Raw genomic sequence first — 17326 nt, forward strand, 5'->3', positions numbered from 1 at the left:
GATTCCAAAGGCGCCTCAACTGGAGTTACAATATAAAGTAAATGTGGTGGTATTGTGTTCCCCAAAATATTGTGTACCCTAATAAACTTACCTGGGGGTCAGAGAACAGAAAAGCCACTAGATACTTAGGATAGGCAGTGGTAGCACATGCCTTTAATCCTAGCATTCCAGAGGCAGAAATCCATCTGTTCAAGGATACAGCCAAGCACGGTGACTCACGCCTTTAATTTCAGAAAGCCAGCCTTTAATCCCAGGGAGTGATGGTAGAAAGGAAAGATATATAAGGCATGAAGACCAGAAACTAGAAGCACTTGTCTGGTTAAGGTTTTAGGTTTTGAGCAGCACAGTTCAGCTGAGACCCATTCGGATATGAGGACACAGAGGTTTCCAGTCTGAGGAAACAAGATCAGCTGAGAAGTTGGCCAGATGAGGTTAGCTGTGGCTTGTTCTGTCTCTCTGACCTTCCAGCATTCACCCCAGTAACTGGCCCCAGGTTTGTTTTTATTAATAAGAACTTTTAAAATTCCTTCTACAGGTAAAACCAAGAGCCACAAAAATTGCACAAGGAGTTTAGTGTGTATCCTTTCTGGGTAACTGGGGTCTCTGGTGACATTCCTAGAAAATTGCAGTACAGCCGGGAAGGGAAAAAAAAAAAAAACATGTCTTAAAAGAAGTTGTTGAGGGCTGGAGAGATGGCTCAGCAGTTAAGAGTGCTGGCTGCTCTCCAGAGGTCCTGAGTTCAATTTCCAGCACCCACATGGCAGCTAACAACTGTCTGTAACAAGTTCCAGTGGATCCAACACCCTCACACAGACCTACATGCAGGCCAAACACCAATGCACATAATTTTTTTAAAAAAAATTTGTTGATTTATACATGAAGAAGTTGTTAGCTGTGTGGAAAGTCTTCCCTTTTTACTGGCAATTGGCTCCAACTGGATTCCTAGTGAAGGGTTCCTTTCTTGTCACATATCCCCAGGACTTCCTAAGACTCCCTATTCTGCATATTTCCTCCCCTCTAGACTTTGCTCCCTGATTTTTTTCTTTTCTTCCTTCCTTTCTTCCTTCCTTCCTTCCTTCCTTCCTTCCTTCCTTCCTTCCTTCCTTTCTTTCTTTCTGAGATAGGGTCTCTCTCTCTGTAGCCCTAGTTGTCCTGGGACTCATTATGTAGACCAAACTAACCTCAGTCTCATAGAGATCCACCTGCCTCAGCCTTCTAGTGCCTGGATTACAGGTGTATACCGCCACCCTGGCTCTCCTCTTTTTTTTTTTTTAAGATTTATTTATTATGTATGGAGTGTTCTGTCTGCATGCATGCCTGCAGGCCAGAAGAGGGCACCTGATCTCATTACAGAGGGTTGTGAGCCACCATGTGGTTGCTGGGAACTGAACTCAGGACCTCTGGAAGAACAGCCAGTGCTCTTAACCTCTGAGCCATCTCTCCAGGCCCCGGCTCTCCTCTGTTTTTGTGGAGACCATTATACACCAGTTCACTGTGTTGTATCATTTCCACACCTTCTTCTTCCCCTCCAACTCGTCTCTTGTCCTCCACTCCCTCCTGGATTCATGGCCCTTCTCTTATTCATCTACAATTATAATGTAAATTATTATAAGATCTACTGAGTGCATTTAGTGTTGCTCCTACATGTGTTTAGGGTTGGCTGCTTGGGATCCAATAACCTACCAGGATCTTATCCTTGGAGAAAATGGAGGACAGGGTCTCACTAAGTAGCCCTCAGTGGCATGGAACCCACAGAGATCTACCTGCCTCTGCCCTCTGGCCTCTGGAGTATTACCTCTGCCTCTGCGTGGTGAGGTTAAAGGTGCACATCATTATGCCTGGCTTCATTCTGGCCAGAGCCAAGGCCTCCACTTTGTTTCACCTATGATCCACAGAGCACACCTGGGTGGACATTTTTACCACTTGGATTGTCCTTGTCTGGGCACCTAGGACCTACTTTGGCAATATGAAACAAAAATTATAGGAGGCCATTGTTTTGGCCCAAGTTCCTTCATAGGCCCCAACAAGACACACTGAAATTTGAAGTGGAAAACTGGAAATAAACTTAGGTTTTCAAAACCTGAGTTTTGGAAAGAAACAGAGAGAAAATTGTAATATGATCATCTACATTGGAGTTTCATGTCAGCAAGCTGAAATCAAGCTTTGTCTGATCTCCAGGAAATGAGTATGAGAGGTAATAGCTCAGTATCTCAAGTAGGCCAGTTTTAATTGGCACAAATCCTCTATTTTAGTCCTTACACAGAAAAATAGCCTGAAATAACCTGATCTAACCAATCTACTCTTTTACTGTCCTCTCTGTCTCTGCCTTACAAGAAAAGTGTGACAGTTTGAATATGAACAGCCTCAAATAGGCTCATACATTTGAATGCTTAGACACCAGAGAGTGGAACTGTGAGCATTTGAGGGATGGGGGGGGCCCGGGGAGGGGGGGCTTATTGGAGGAAGAGTGTCACTCGGGGTGGGCTATTGCGGTTTCAAAAACTCATGCCAGGCTCAGAGTCTGTCTGTCTCTGCTTACGGACCTCTGAAACTGTAAGCAAGCCCAAATTAAATGTTTTCTTTGATCTGCGTGGCTGTGGTCATGGCGTCTCTTCACAGCAATAGAACAGTGACCAAGACATCTATTGTCATGATGTTCCACACTGAACTGCTTCTAACCAAGGCATTCACTTCACAGCCAGAGAAGTGCAAGAGTGAACCCATGATCATGGAGATTCATTGAACTTTTTCTTTTCTTTCTTTTTTTTTTAGTTTTCAGAGCTTTATTAGGAGGAAAGAGTGGAGGGGAAAGAGGAGAGCCAGGCCTGGAAAGAGAGAAAGATGTTGGGGGGTGGAGGGAGCAGAGAGAGCAGAGAGTCATTTTTCGAGGCAGGGTTTCTGTGTGTAGTTTTTGGTGCCTGTCCTGGATCTCGCCCTGTAGCCCAGGCTGGCCTCGAACTCACAGAGATCCACCTGGCTCTGCCTCCCGAGTGCTGGGATTAAAGGCGTGCGCCGCCACCGCCACCGCCACCGCCACCGCCACCGCCACCGCCACCGCCACCGCCACCGCCACCGCCACCGCCACCGCCACCACCATCACCCGGTGATGGAATGGCCTTTTGAAGACAGTTACTGCATCAATTAGGAGACAGCATATGCTTTGAATCAGTGTCCAGTGTATGGTACTGTTTCTCCCATAGCCAGGATCCATGGGTCTGGCAATCAAGGGGTGGAAAAGGGAGTGTTTCCACTCGTTAGCACCCCTAGTGACCCACTAGGAAATTTTTGCTTCCTGTTCCTGTGACCTTAAGTTCTGCTGGCCTAGAAGTTTTGGTTCCAGAGTGAGTAGTGCTCCTGTTAGGAGCCGCAACAAACATTCCATTGAACTGGAAGCTCAAACTTCCCCTGGCTGCTTTGGGCTTCTGATGTCCTTATTACTCCAGGCTAAGAAAGGAATTACAGTGTTAGGAAGGGTGGTTGATCCAGATTACCATGGGAAAATTGGATTGCTTCTCCACAATGGAGGTAAGAAAGATTATGTCTGGAGTATAGGAGATCCTTTAAGGCATCTCTTGGTGCTGCTGTATGCTGTGATTAAAGTCAGTGAGGAACTACAACCCAATCCAGGCAGGATGACAAGAGGCACAGACCCATCAGGAATGAAAGTATGGGTCAGTCCTCCAGGAACAGAGCCGAGACCTGCTGAAGTGCTTGCTGAAGGTGGAGGAATGAATAATGGGTAATAGAGGAAGGAAGTTATACCAGCTAAGGCCATGTAATTGTTGCAGAAAATATGATGTTGTGGATTCAAGACTCTGAATCAACCCAAGCAGACACAAGAGATTACACAAAGCAAGACTTATTATTGGGCAGCCCAACAGACACTGACCAGCAGGGACAACAGTACAGACTCAGGAGCTGACTGCATCCCTGAACATTCCTTTCAGCAAGTATTTAAGCACAAAACCCACAAACATCTGTGCCAAGTTACAGTTACATTTTCCACCAATCAGGATTCAGGGATAAGGGACTTTCCTAGGAACATTGTTCTATGGTACATTTATCTTGTCCTCATTGCTTGGTTTACTTTAGTGTAGTCGGGCGGCTTGCCCACCATTCATGTCTCCACTTGCCAACCAGGATGCCAGTGACATCAGTTACCCAGAAATGTCTGGGGAGGTCTTGAGACTTAAACTTTATCTGGCCCCTATTCAAGATACAAGTTTTATTCAAAATGGAGAATGGAGCTGATAAATGAGGTAGACCAAAGTCTCAAGCAATAGCAACTTAATTTAAAGCAACAGGCAATTTATACTCTGAGAGTTAAGAAGAATCCTGTGAATAAGGTGTCCAATCACAAGGACAGGCCATACAAAGGAAAAACTTGTATTTTTCATAGAGGCATATGATTAACCATAGCTGAAGTAAACTCACTTCTATTTGCTACATTTGGGAGGAGCATGAAAACATATTCCAAGAATGTCTCAGTTAGGGTTGCTATTGCTGTAACAAAACACCATGACCAAAAAGTAAGTTGGGGAGGAAAGGGTTTATTCAGAACAGGAAATCAAATATAGTCTCACCTAGGTTCCAAAAAGCCAGCTCATGCACCAAGGACAGGTCCCAGTCCCACTGCCTGGTGGCCTCCTAAACAGTTCAGGCTCATCAACTGTCTCACTTATTCAGAGGACCTGGTCCAGTTCCATGGGGGAACTCAGCTATTGGTTCACAGTTCATGTGTTTCCGCTATTTGTCCCTGTGCTTTTTCCAGTCATGGAAATACTTCTTGCTCATATACTCCCTCCTCACTCTCACCGATTGGACTCCTGGAGCTCCACCTGGGGTTTGGCTGTGGATCTCTGCATCTGCTTCCACCAGTCACCAGATGAGAGTTCTATTGTGACAGTTAGGGTGTTTGGCCATCTGATCACCAGAGTAGGTCAGCTCAGGAACTCTCTCGACTGTTGCCAGTAGTCTATAGTGGAGGTATCTTTGTGGATTTCTGGGGACCTCTCTAACACTCTGCTTCTTCCTATTCCCATGGGGTCTTCATTTATCATGTTTGTTTTGTTTTTTAGTTTTTTGAGACAGGGTTTCTCTGTGTAGCCCTGGCTGTCCTGGAACTCACTCTGTAGACCAGGATGGCCTTGAACTCACAAAGATTGGCCTGCCTCTGATTCCCAAGTGCTGGGATTAAAGGCATTCACTACCACTGCCGGGCAAGACAGAAGGATTTAAAAAAGATGGAGGCCAGTCTGGTCTACGTAGTGAGTTTCAGGCCAGCCCAGACTACGAGGTAAGGCTCTGTCTAGACACAATAAAAGCAAATTAATGCAAAAAAAAAAAAAAAAAAAAAAAAAGAAATCGATGGAGGATGAAAAGAAGCACACAGTGCTAGCAGGCAGATGTTTACCAGAGCACCAGGTCATCTCTCCAGAGCTGGTGACACACCAGGGACTTTACAACACACAGTGTGTGACATCCCTCACCTGCTCGGTGCGCTTACCTCAGAGGGCTCACTAAGCCTGAAGCAGGAAAATCAGGCCTGGGTTGACCCATCCCACACTGGGGCCAGCACCCAGTCATCACCAATGCCTCTCTTTCACGATGTCAGACATGACACACAGAAGAGAGGAGGAGAACTGAGGAGAAGCAGGGAATATGCCAGTATGAACACCCAGGGCTAATCATGAGGCATTTCAGGTTGTGGAGTACCCTACGACAGCCTAGAAGGAAACCACTCGCCTGAGCCTCTCAGTGGCCAGAGCATAATTGTCACCTGTCCCCCACCCGTCACCCATGCTGGCTGATACCCTGACTCCTGTGAGGATTTTCCTTTCAAACCATGATGGAGCTAGAGAAAGACCCTTGTTTGTGGTCCAGCCCAGGGTTCCAACCTACCATTATTGGGTTAGACATGGACAGGAGCAGAAAATGAGTACTGGTGCCTGTAGGCCAGCAGCAAGCATGGAGTCCCCCACAGGCCGGGGGACATAGACGTGAGCAGAGAAGGGTGCAGCAGGGGCAGCAGAGAGGAGGAGACCCAGGGTCTGGTCCTTGCTGAGGTGCTGCATGCTGTGGACTCCATCTCCTCTCACTCAGCTCCTGCCTCCCTCTGCCACACTGGAGGGGGCAGCAGAGAGCGCCCGCCTGGATTCCACTGGGACTTCTGAGCCTTTGGTCTTCAGAGGTCTGGATCCCCAGCAAGGACAGGAACTGCACTCACACTGACCCTAGTGATTGAAGAGCTGACATGTGCAGTGTACCCAGCAGTGCCCAGAACACAGGTGCCATTTGTTGGAAGGCTCAGGAGTCATGTTTCCATTCTCCTCATGGCTGCCCCTCCTAACTACAGGCCTCTGGCATGTGGAGGACACGGCTTTCATATCTCCATATGGAAGAAGGTGGGGGAGAGATTGACCCACCAAGAAACAAAGGGTGAATGAAGGAAAGAGACCACCATGGGACACGAACCTGACTCATCTATGGGCTCCAGGAACTCTGACAGTTGTTGATAGTTTTTCAATGTTCTCAGGTCTGATCAAAGAAGGGCCCAGGTTCTGAGTGCACCCTTCCTGATTAATTCAGCAACCTCTAACCTGTCCACAAGACTCCACGAGCTGCAGCCCCCTTCCTGCCTGTCCCTCCCTCACTCCCACAAGCCATTTAAGTGGCACTTGATGCCACAGCCAAGTGGTGTGGCCTGCAGTACCTGTCAGTCATTTATGTCCTGCTAGTCAGCCGCTCGAGCTCAGCTGTTTTTTTTTTTTTTTTCTGCTTTAGGATTTTATTATTTGTTTCCAAACTTCTAAGTTTTGTCTTCTTTCTTTTTTTAATATCATACAGATTTTTTTTTGAACATTAAAAACAGGTTATAATTCAAAAGTGCAGGGTTATTTGAAACTGGAAAATATTTTCTCTGTAGAAAATAGTAAAAATGATAACATTTCCCAATAAGCCCTTTTAAGTCAAATAATAGCTGAATTATACATATAAATATTGATTAGATTCTGGGATACAGAAGAAACCTATCTTCATCTGTTCAGAGAACTATGTTTTACTTAAGTTGTGTAAGTGAGATTCCTATTCATCTTCCCCTTCACTGATTTATGGCAGACATTTTTCTATAGACTAATCTATAATCTAAAAAGATTTTAGCCTTTCCTCCTGAAAGTACGGCCAGCATATTCTTTTATCAGCTTGATACGGTACAAATTCTTACCTAATAGTGAAATGTTTCACTAAAGCTTGTCCAGTGATTGGGCAAAACCAAAACTGATTATAAGCCACAGTCATCCTAGGGTCCCCCTTGCTAGGTAACCTCCTTGGATCTGTGGATTGCAGTCTGATTGTTCTTTGCTTTATATCTAGAAGCCACTTATGAGTGAGTACATACCACATTTGTCCTTCTGAGTCTGGGTTACCTCACTCAGGATGATATTTTCTGGTTCCATCCATTTGCCTGCAAACCTCATGCTGTCCTTGTTTTCTAGCTCAGCTCTCATTCCAGTTTGAAGCAATGTCCTCAAGCCCCCCCCCAGACCTCTCCCTGCATTACATATCAAGTTGACTGACTTTTCTATACCTTGTGATCACACACCTTGGAGCAGTCGCTAGACGTCTACCCACAATGCTCACAGGCCCCACACAACATAAGGGCTATGCACAGCTCCTTTGGAACTCCGTTCTCAGATCTCGATGCTCTCCCACCCACATACACTGAGTGAGCACCCGGGAGGTAAGGAGGCTCTGAGGCTGACCTACCTGGCCTGCTCTGACCCTTCCCTACACCCTCCCTCTAACTGAAGAGTAAACACAACTTAGCTCAAGGGGGAGGACAAAGAGCAGCTTTGCCTCTATTGGTGGAATTATTTTGGCCACTCCACATAGTTAAAAGGATATTTATTTAATGGCATAACTCACAAATTAACTGATAGGTAGGTCGCAGGGTCTGGAAAAGGTGTATCGCAGTCCAGCGGTGTTCTCTGGAGCTCTGCTTGGTCCACCTCCAATGTTCAGCGTCCCGGCACAGAGAGAGTGCACAGAGAGAGCGCTGGTCCATCCAGCTCTCGGGTCTCCAGGCGCCTCCCCTGGCCCGCCTCATAGGCGTGACAGTTGCCAGAGTCTCAATGGGGGTTGGAACTTCCAGATCCAAGCTGGAATGGCTACCCACTACATCTCCCCCTTTTTGTCTAAATAAGAAGGTTCTAAACTAATATAAGACTATATACAAAGGAATGGTTATCAAATATTGTCCAGGAATAATGAGGGATAATGACCTAGATAAGATGTAACTACAACCAATGCAAACAATATCAAGCAAGAAACACATACTAAAATCCAGAGAAGTATAGAGCATAGGTAAATGGCATGTTATAAAGATCATTCAAAGGTGTCCTATCCTAAAGAACCTGAATCTAATACTTAATATGTTCTATCTAAGATATTATATATAGTAAGTTCTAACTATAACTGCTAGTCTTTAATCCCATCAAAGTGCTGTGGATATCGCTCTATATAAATAAAACACCGATGGGCAGTGACCAGACAGGAAGTATAGGCGGGACAAGGAGAGAGGAGAATTGGGGAAACAGGAAGAAGGGGGGAGAGACACTGCAGCCACCGCCAGGACAAGCAGCATGTAAAGACATGGGTAAGCCACCAGCCACGTGGCAAGGTATAGATTTATAGAAATGGGTTAATTTAAGATATAAGAACAGTTAGCAAGAAGCCTGCCACGGCCATACAGTTTATAAGTAATATAAGTGTCTGAGTGATTATTTTATACTTGGATTGTGGGACTGTGGGGCTTGGTGGAACCTGGAGAGAAGCTCTCCAGCAACATGCCTCCATTATAAGAGCCCTTGTGCCCAGGTAAAGAGTGTCTTTCCTGGCTGGGTGGTGGTGGCGCATGCCTTTAAACCCAGCACTCGGGAGGCAGAGCCAGGCGGATCTCTGTGAGTTCGAGGCCAGCCTGGGCTACCAAGTGAGTTCCAGGAAAGGGGCAAAACTACACAGAGAAACCCTGTCTCAAAAAAACCAAAAAAAAAAAAAAAAAAAAAAAAAAAAGAGTGTCTTTCCTGATCACAGGTGGCTTGAGTGAGGGCCATGAGGTTTTCCCAAAGAAGCCAGAGAAGCAGTTTGCAGCCATGGGGCTGCTGACTGGGGATGGCCTGTGGTCTGTGGCCATATTTTATAGTTTTCATATTACTGGTAGATCTGAGGACTCGATCACTTATTAAAATTATACAAGGCCTGAAAGAAGCTTTCACTGACTTTTCACACAGATTAACATCAGCTGTAAATAGAATGATATGTGCTCCAGATGCTAGGCAAATATTAATTGAAACTTTGGCTTTTTTTTTTTAAAGATTTATTTATTTATTAAGTATACAGAAGAGGGCGCCAAATCTCATTACAGATGGTTGTGAGCCACCATGTGGTTGCTGGGAATTGAACTCAGGACCCCTGGAAGAACAGTCAGTGCTCTTAACCTCTGAGCCATCTCTCCATCCCGAAACTTTGGCTTTTGAAAATGCTAATGCAACCTTTAATCCCAACACTTGGGAGGCAGAGGCAGGCATATCTCTGTGAGTTCCAGGCCAGCCAGGGCTACAGAGTGAGACCTTCTCTCACATGCCTTGCACCTGAGCTGTTAACACCCATTATGCAGGATACACAGACAAGGAACTTCCCTTAAGCATTTAGGAGGGTGGAACCTGGCAGGGAATTAGCATAGGGAGGATATCAAGGTCAAGGTCAGCAAGCAAGGCAACAGTTACCCAAAACGGGGGCTAGGGACCTCTAGGTCCCCCTTTTACTAAAAAATGAGCTTCTGACTTAGGTTGCATGGGACATCAGCAGGTCACCTTACCTGTCATGGAGACGCCTGCTCAGACCACACAGGCCCTCTGTCTTAGGTTGGTGAGCACCCCCCAGGTATTACCCATCTCTGAATACTCAATATCATACAGGCTCAGTTGTGTGTGAGCTGCAGAGTTAACTGCTGCCAAAGATCTCAAAGTGGCACTGGGCTTGCAATCTGTGTGTTCGACATAGAAAAGACCAACAGAGGTCCTATCCCACCCATAGCCAGTAGGCTAAAGGCAACTGAGCCATTCCCTTCCTTAACGAGTCTTACTGCAAATTGGAGTCCTTGTAAGACGGTATCCCAAAAGCAACTGGAACTTGAGTTTATAAATTTATAATTTTCAAAGTCAATTAAAATGTATATAACTATTGAATTAAATTTATCATGCCTAATAGAATGAAAGATTAACTAACTGTGGTAGCTACTTTTGCTGCCAGGGTCTCCACTGTGCTAGCTGTAGTAAGCAATTATGAAATGGTAATCCCAGAAACAGTAGCAGCGGTGGCTGCCACTGCTATAACAGCAACAATGGCAGCGGCAATGTCAAATTCTGTTCTGGAGCATGTGGACATCCACCGGCATGGATACAACTCCAGGAACATGAACTGCCAAGGCCCATTTTTCTTGATCCCAGCATGACTTATGCTGGCAGCTCTTCTGGAGAATCCAAAAGCATGGCTTCAGTTCCTAGGCTTATGTTAATGCTTGCCAAAGTTGGCCATATTGGGTTCTCAATCTCCATTGGCATCAGAAGGGGAGAGTTTTTCATTAAGGCCCAATAGGTCTCTGTCAGGTTGGGTTTCAGCAGCAGCCACAGGGTGCACACGGTGCTCAGGAATCCAAAGAGGAAGCTCATTGTCCTGAGGAAAGACATACACAGAACCCTGGGCCCACACCAACACCAGATCAGGTCTCCTCCAAGTGCTAGTAGAAAGATCCTTCCATCGTTCCAGAGGGTGATTTGCAACAGGAGACCTCCAGTGCTTATCTGCAGTGGATACTCCAGCAGAATCCACCGATAAAAAATTTAAAAATATAAAACAAGGGAAAGAATAGAATGTGGAGAGGAATGATCAGTCCCCAGTTCCCCCTTTTTTTACTCCAGCAAAATATGTTTGCTTGGCTCCTTTGTAAACAGTTCAAATTTTTCTTTTATTTTTTTTTTCATTTTTTCATCTTTTCAAATTAATCAATTTATCCACCTTTCTAATACCAGCTTGATACAGTATGTATTCCCATCTTAATTGTGAAATTAAACTAAAATTTTTAAGCTGACTTTAGGGTAGAAGCATGGCTTTCTCCTCTAAACCCAAGCATATTTGTTAAAGTAAAATCCAAAATCTCTGTCTCATGTCAGAAGAGCCACCTGATGTGGGACAGAAGAAACCCAAAATGTAGGGACTATTCTATTGCCAATAATCTCATAATCCTTTGGTTTTATTTTAATTATTTAAAACATTACATAGACATAAATATTAACTGTTTATTTATCTTATTTGTTTATCTTATTTATTTATTTATTTTAAAGATTTATTTATTACATATACAGTGTTCTGCACGTCAGAAGAGGGCGCCAGATCTCATTACAGATGGTTGTAAGCCACCATGTGGTTGCTGGGATTTGAACTCAGGACCTCTGGAAGAACAGCCAGTGCTTCTAACCTCTGAGCCATCTCTCTAGCCCTTAACTCTGTTTATAAGACTATTCTGTATATGACATTTTAAATGTTTAAGTTTTCAGCAGTGAACCTTAACCAGTCACAACATTGACCTTTGGCATCTCTAATAGAAGATGGGGCCCCACAATGAAGATTGTGTAGGAACTGTGGTAATGCCATTAAGGGGACAAGCACCACCCAAAGATCAATGTCAGACTACAAACTTCTCAGAACAACTCTGAAGTTGCTTGTTGAGAAGGTCCAGCCTCATAGGATACTTTAGCTAGGATTTCAGATAAACGCTGCACTTTCCCATTACACAGAGACTGGACAAAGAATGTTGCAGCTGGTTTGCTCAGGACTTGGCCCATATTTCAGTTTTTTCAGTGGATTATCACACCCAGACAACAGGAAGTAGTTTTGGGGACACAATGCCCACATTCCTAAGAGATGAGGAGAATGGTATTTGGTCATTTGGTGGGTTGTGGATGATTGTCATAATTTGTGAGGGTTGTTTATTACTTATTCCTAGTATTGGAAAGGGAGGAAATTATGCAAAGGATATTACATTCAGAGATCTCTTTGAAAAAAGAAAAAAGAGAGGGGGATATAAGAATGATAAGATAGAGGGTACATGGTTGAATCTACTTTAAATACTATGGTGGATTATTGAATCTACTATAAACTAAGGGACAACCATTGATTTCAAATATTTTGTGTTTGTAAGAACTTTTGTATATTGACACAAGCTGGGTGGTGGTGGCACATGCTTTTAATCCCAGAACCTGGGAGGCAGAGCCAGCCGGATCTCTTTGAGTTTGAATCCAGCCTCGTCTACAGAGTGAGATCCAGGACAGGTACCAAAACTACATAGAGAAACCCTGTCTCAAAAAACAAAAAAAAATGTATATTGACACAAACTTAAGGTAATTTTTGTTGCAACACACTATATGTATGTTTCTGTTCTTGTTTAAGGGATTTTTGTATATTGATAAAAATTTAAGGTTATTTTTGATAGAACATATTGTATGTATGTTTCTATTTTTGTTTGAGGTATTGTACCTATGCAGTTCATTTGGAAATGTAGGGTGAAGTTCTAGCTTTTGAAAGCTATTATTATAAACTATATAGGATAATTGAGAAACATAGGTTAGTGGTTAGTCATTTATAACAATCAAAATTGTAGCTATGTTAGGTATGCTTTTCAGATCATATAGAGATATATGTTAGTTAGACAGATGGTCTTCAAACCTTTCAAAGACCTATAGAATATGGAATTTAAAATGTTTTTTTATTTTAGGGCTTTTAATGATAATGAGACACATCTGCTCCTGGTAGCACCAATTTAATTCAGAGATGATGAGTGTTGAAGAAACTCCTTATGGAGTTTGCTTCCAATATGGCAAGACTAGCCATTTGGGCAAGAAGCTGCTCTTGCCTGGACTACTTGACAGTATGTTGTATAAACTGGACATACAGGACCCACAGGAAAGTGACTGCTGAACTTTGCCAAATCAAGGTGGAATGGTCCTTCAGGATTCTTGCTTCACAGAAAAAAACTGCCAGACATTCAGCAGGAGACAGAAGAAAATGACTAACAAACTTTGCCGATATAGGCAGGACGGTCTTTCAAATTTTCCTGCTTCATTGAAAAGCCTGCCAGACACTATGGTCCTGTAGGCTGAAGATGGATGCCCCAACATTGCACAGAAACTTTGGGTGACTGTCCAGGCAGTCAGATGTGTCTCTCATTCCAAGAGTTTTTGGAAGTTGTTTGCAATGCACTTTTTGTTTACTTAAACAATATTATATCCTCTGGGGCCTTTGATGGAGTTGAAGTAATATAGTTATAGTTGAAGTTACAGTTGCAGTTTTACTTAGATATGATAGAAAGTAAATTAGGTATAAAATTTTGGATTTACTAAGAGGCTAGACTAAGGAATATTTTATTTAAATTTACCAGAAACAAAGGAATTGGAATTCAGTACATTATGAATATAATCTTTACTTGATAGTTGTTCTTTTTTTAAAAGATTTATTTATTTAGTATGTATACAGGAGAGGGCACCAGATCTCATTACAGATGGTTGTGAGCCACTGTGTGGGTGCTGGGAATTGAACTCAGGACCTCTGGAAGAGCAGTCGGTGCTCTTAACCTCTGAGCCATCTCTCCAGCCCCCGATAGTTGTTCTTATTGTATACAGTCTTAATTATGTTATAGTTAAAACCTTTCATTTGTGGTTCAGGAAAAAAAAGGGAGAAATGTTGGGGAATATTATTTTAAAGTTTGTTGCATTTTTTTCCCTATTGCATTTGTTAACAATTCAAAGATGTGTTTGCTTAAATAAATTCACCTGCAAGCAGGAGGTGAGTCAGCAAGTAGCTGACAGGAAGTGCTAAGGAGGAACCACATCTAGCAAAAGTTTTTTAAGTGGGAGCTGAGAGAAAGACACTGGATTTTTTTGGAAGACATCAGCAAAGGGAGAAGGTTAGCTATTTGATATTCAACCTCTCTGAGCAAGCAGAATTCCACCTAAACCATTGAATTGTGATTTCTTTAAATTTAGATAAAGTTTCCCTTAGTAGCTCTGAAACAGCCGGTGCCTGAGGGAACAGAGTCCCCTCGGGCTGCAGCCCTCGTGGACAGACTGCGGCTGACCACAGCGGAGTTGCAGTCTCTGACTAGGATAGACATTGCTTAAGACGTTGCCTCTGTAGATAATAAAAAACAGTTACAACAATTGGTGCCCAACAGGTGGTAGGACCACATGGAAGGTGCACTCAAGCCATTAAGATCGACTAGAATTTGGTCTCCTTGATGGAAAATCCCATGGTTAACCACCACCTCTATTCTAGGACACCCCGTGTCAAAATGACACAGCTAGCTTGTCTTAGCTTCTACTGAATTGCCTGCTTGTGCAACCCTCTCTCTCCAGATAACTGCTTACCTTGGCTGCTGTTAAACTGCTCTCTTGCACAAAACCTCCCCTGGAGCTTCTGAGCAAGATAGCAGGATATGAGTTTTGCTTTTAAAAGCCCCATGTTCTGAGGCAGAGGCAGGCAGATCTCTGTGAGTTCGAGGCCAGCCTGGTCAACAAAGTGAGTTCCAGGAAAGGCTCAAAACTACACAGAGAAACCCTGTCTCGAAAAAACAAACAACAGCAACAACAATAACAACAAAAAAGCCCAATGTTCTAAATGCATGAAATGCATGGGGTCTACACTTGGGTCCCGAATACCTGAGTATAGTCCCAGTCAGCTGGAATAAAGACTTTCAGTTGTCTATGGACTGTGTCTGAGTGGTCATATCTGGTGGGCTTTCTATAACAACACTATGCATGCACACACACACATACATACATATATACTTATGCATATATGCACACAGATTAATAATAATGGAATCAATTTAAAAGCTACTAAAGGAAAGAAGCTTACAGTGCTCTCTGTGGCTATCATAGATGTTGAAGGGGATCTGAATGCTCCTACACATCATAGAATATCTTGGCAAGGACTTCCCAGAGCACAATGTACTTATGGGTTCACAAGATAACTTGTTGCCTGTGCACAGAATGACCTGGAATCCTGCCCAGCCATCCTGAGACCTGACTGATGCCTTCCTGCCTGAGTTGGAAAAGGTGACAGTTGTGGTTGTAGTGCTGGGTAAGGACAGGCAGGACAGAGCCTGTGTGTTACACAGTACCCCAGTATCTGGACTTCCTGGAGACAGTGGAAAGTGATTGTGGGCTTCTATCCATGATCTTCTCAGCACACCCTCTCTATCTAGCCCAAATCAAGGTGAATCCTGAAGCTGCTTTAATAATGAGAACCTACACATGATGGTGGCTGACCTGTTCACTGTAGGGAAGGGGAGCATCTCCACCACACTGGCCTGGGCCCTGCTGCTCATGGTCCTGCATCTGGAAGTGCAGTGTGAGTCTGGCTGGGGATCAGAGGGAGAAAAGGTAAAGGCATGTTCTCTGAGATGACTTGAGACACTTGTGGCTCCCAGCAGTAGCTTGACCCAAGATCCAGCAACAGTGATGGCCATCCTTCTCAAATGAATCTTGCCTCATCACAGAGGTAGGAGAGGATCATGGGAGAGTCTTCTGGGTCTTCTTCACTGAGGAGCTGTGTCCCGCCAGACCACATCCAACAGAATGTTGATGAAGTCAGAGGGCAGGTGTGGCATCCAGAGATGGCAGACCAGGTCAGCATGCCATCCACCATAATGTCATTCACAAGAAAAAGTGATTTGGACACTTGTCCTACTGAATTTTATACACGACATCCTGTGACAATGAAGTACAGGGCTTCCTCATCCACAAGGTTTGCATGGGCACCCTTGTCCCTGGATTACCACTAGGCAAACAAGGATGGGAAAGACCATGTGTTAGTTTGAATGTTATTGGCTTCCATAAACTCACAGAGAGGGGCACTATAAGGAGACATGGCTTTGTTGGAGAAAGTACGGCCTTGTTGGAGGAAGTGTGTCATCTTGGAGGCGGGATTTGAGGTCTTATATATGCTCAGGGTCCCGGTTCACTTCCTGTTGCCTGTGGATCAGGATGTAGCACTCTCCTCTCCATTTCTAGTACCATTGTCTGCATACACACCACCATGTCCCAACCACAATGATAATGGACTGAACCTCTGAAACTGTAAGCGAGTCACCTCATTAAACGTTTTCCTTTTAAGAGTTGACGTGGTCATGGTGTCTCTTCACTGCAATAGAAACCCTAGCTAAGACAGAAGTTGGTACCAAGGACTGAGGTATTGCAGCGATAGGCCTGACCATGTTTTGGTTTGAGGGAATATGGACCTTGGGACTGTGGATTAGAAAAACACTTTAATTGCTACTTAATGGGCCATACTAGTAGGAGCATGGAAGGCATTGGTGCAGCGTGTGATCTGATAAACTGTGGTGGTCTGGCACAAGAGGTTTCAGATAAGAAGAATATTAATATGTGGCCTAGAAATCATTCTTGTGATATCTTAGTGAAGAAGGTGGCTGCCTTTAGCCCTTGTCTGAAGAGTCCACCTGAGGTGAAAGTGAAGAGTTTTGGATTAATTCCATTGGCAGAGGAAATCTCAAAGCAGCCTAGTGTAGACTGTCGTAGGGTTATGATTGTTAACTCTAATGAAGATTTATAAGGAAAAAGAGCAATCTGAGCAAAGAAAAAATACAAAATGCACAGGAGACAAGGAACACCAAGAAGTAGAATGGAGCTAAGTCCTGTGTTCAAGGAAATAAACAGATTAAGAAATGGAATAAAGGGAGTGGTGGCCTCAGGGCAAGATCCCACCCAGATGAATTTCCAACTTGTGAAAAGGAATTAAAGAAAAGCTTAGAGCCAGGTGTGGTAGTGCACACCTTTAATTCCAGCACCCAGGAGGCAGAGGCTGGAGGATCTCTGAGTTTTAGGCCAGCCTGGTCTATAGATCCAGTTTCAGGACAGCCAAGTTTAGTTAGTGAAGGAAACCACTGAAAACAGAGAGCTGGTGAAGATGTAGTTGAATGAGGGACCATGTTCCAGCCCCAGGAAGCAGCAGAACTTGGCAGCTTCAGCCACATGGTTCTGGCTTTAGAGCTAAGGATAGAAGAAGGGGCTATGGAATATTCCTCCATGCCTAAAGAAAGCCACCGAGGCCAGGCATATGTCTGGGGTGTCCCTGAATGGAAGCCTAGCAAAATCATTCGTGAAGCTCTGAAAGTGAAGCTTCATTTGATGTCAGACCTGGAGACCCAGAGTTTGGCATTTGCCCAGCTGGTTTTCAGTCTTGCTTTGGTCCAGTA

The sequence above is a fragment of the Peromyscus leucopus genome, chromosome 20 (genome assembly GCF_004664715.2).
Source record: "Peromyscus leucopus breed LL Stock chromosome 20, UCI_PerLeu_2.1, whole genome shotgun sequence".
Taxonomy (NCBI): Eukaryota; Metazoa; Chordata; class Mammalia; order Rodentia; family Cricetidae; genus Peromyscus; species Peromyscus leucopus.